This window comes from Bidens hawaiensis, unplaced genomic scaffold (genome assembly GCF_021521415.1).
Source record: "Bidens hawaiensis isolate Kalapana, Puna unplaced genomic scaffold, B.hawaiensis_p1.1 tig00003430_1, whole genome shotgun sequence".
In the NCBI taxonomy this organism is placed as follows: domain Eukaryota; kingdom Viridiplantae; phylum Streptophyta; class Magnoliopsida; order Asterales; family Asteraceae; genus Bidens; species Bidens hawaiensis.
The window spans coordinates 1,593,688-1,595,972 of record NW_027491191.1 but is presented as its reverse complement, the minus strand read 5'-3'; the positions used below and the strand labels follow the sequence as shown (position 1 = coordinate 1,595,972).

General features: G+C 30.8%; 1 long non-coding RNA gene across 1 annotated transcript; it reads left to right on the top strand.

The window, feature by feature from the left end:
• The first annotated feature begins 1,066 nt into the window (after nucleotides 1-1,066).
• Nucleotides 1,067-1,866, top strand: LOC143623378 (uncharacterized). Its single transcript, XR_013151880.1, has 3 exons — nucleotides 1,067-1,485; nucleotides 1,561-1,681; nucleotides 1,793-1,866. It is a non-coding gene; the product is annotated as an uncharacterized LOC143623378 (long non-coding RNA).
• The last annotated feature ends 419 nt before the right edge of the window (nucleotides 1,867-2,285 follow it).

Below are 2,285 nucleotides of genomic sequence, written 5' to 3'. Positions count from 1 at the left end.
ATTTTAGATTCTTCATTGCACAGTGTCATTGCGGTTATAGTGAGTAAATATATTAGATAGTATTATATTATAATCTAATACAATAAACAATGTTCATGAAGAGATAATCATTAACCAATACTTTGCAATAACTGATGTCCGCGTTTAAACTACACAACACAACCATCAGGCCAAGAGTTAATTTAAGCTTTAATTCTGATTACATTTGCTCAACATTTTATGATTTTAAATTTCATTCTTCCTTTAATTATGTTGTTTTTGTATTTATTTACATATACGTAAATAGTTATTTACACATGTGCATAACAATTACATATATATAAATAGTTAACTTTACACATATGTAAAACAATGTTACATGCATAAACACTAATTGTTTTTAGTTTACTTATATTAAAATTATTTTTAAATTTTAATTTTACTTTTATTTATTATTTTGACAGTCAAAGAATTTTGGTTTAATTTTCAAGTTATTTAAATTAATCATTCTACACCATTTTATTAAGTATTTTAGTCGTTAGCGTTTATTTTTATTTTCACATTCGTTATGGTTTTACAATTTTTGTTTCAAGTTTTTGATTCAATTGAGGTGTTTGGATTGCTTTAAAAATATGGCGAAAATCAACCAAAAAGAAATAGATTAGTAGAAATGCATATGTTTAGGTTAAAGAAATATTTAAATAGAAGTAGACTGAAAGTCATTTGCATATATGTTAACAATATCTATAGTCTTGTTTTTCGTTTCTAAGTTAACACTTATATATAAGTAAATTATTTTCATAAACAAATATTTTTCCTATCAGTTCTCTTCCGTCATTTTGTTAGATAATATGAAGAAATATCGATTACCTGATTAATTAGTTTAACAGAGGAGAGATAATAGGCAATTATCTAATTACTAAAATGGAGAGAGAAAAGAATTCATAGTTACCGGTGTACCCTTCTTATTTATTTTTAAACGTTTAAAATTAAAACAAAATGAGTGGTCTACATTGGTTCCTAAAGTTCTTAATGAAAATGGAGTTCTTAAAGGAGACTAACCCTATATAAATATATATATATATGTAATGTGTTATTTATATATGGACCAGTGTCATTTCCGGCCGGCCGTGCCTGTGGCAGTGGCTGGTGGTTTATGATGTTTTAAGTTTATTGTGTATATTTTGATTAATCCTTTTGATGGTTGTTGTCAGTTTTCTGTTGTTTGTTCATCGTTGTTATTTTCGACCATATGTGCTGGTCACGATGGCAATGGGTTATGGTGTTCTTGGTTTGTTGCTTAAATCTTTGGTCTAGGCTATGATGACTCTCCACTATTTGGCGTGACAACCTATGTTGCAGCCTTAGTGGACATCAGCGCCACGGGCTATTCATTTTACATTTTGAGTTTTTTTCGTATTCTATCACTTTTATTTCTCACAAACCGCGCACAACGCACGGATAGTTAAAATGTGTTGCACTCCTACTCGACAATGGTGTAGTCGTGTAAGAATATATTGATTACTAAAATTTATTTTATATATATTTTTGTGATTTCAATATAAAGTTTTGTTCATTTAGTACTTCGAAAAACATGTGTCGGTTGAGCCAACATTAAAGAGGCATTGCAAAACTGAACGGGACTTAAATACGAAAGCAAACCGTGTGGCTTTCTTTGGGCCGCAATCTAGCAAATAAGCAGGTATTGTTTTAGTACATGAGCACACATATTAATTTTAGTTTCATTTAGTGGTACAATATCTATTAAAGGTGATATAGGTATAGTTCTTAATTTGTTGTATGTAATTTGCAGTTGACACATGTTTTTGGGAACCAATGGCCACATGCATACTATGGAAGTCAGTTTTATGATGGATATGGATATGCTATGCATACTATGGAAGTCAGTTTTATAATGGATATGGATATGCTATGCAACGACCAAGCACGGATGGTGCAGTTGCAACATATAGTAGCTATGGTGACCAGCAACAAGTGAACAATGGGTGCTATGAGTTTAGATCAATAGAGATTTTATTGATAATTATGATGTCAAGGTGAATAACGACAATGTACTGAAGTTGCTCGAGAAGGATGATTTTCTGTAAGCCTTGGATGCACACTTGCAAAGTAGTATTTTGTGTTGAAGAAGCGAGTGATATGTTGGGCTTTTTACTGAGGTTTATACTAATGTACATAAAAGTTGTCGAGCATGTGCGTTACACATCTTAACCCCTATGCAACGCGGCGGGTCTGAATACTAGTTATTAAATATTTTGATATTTTCAATCTAGTCAAAATGAACC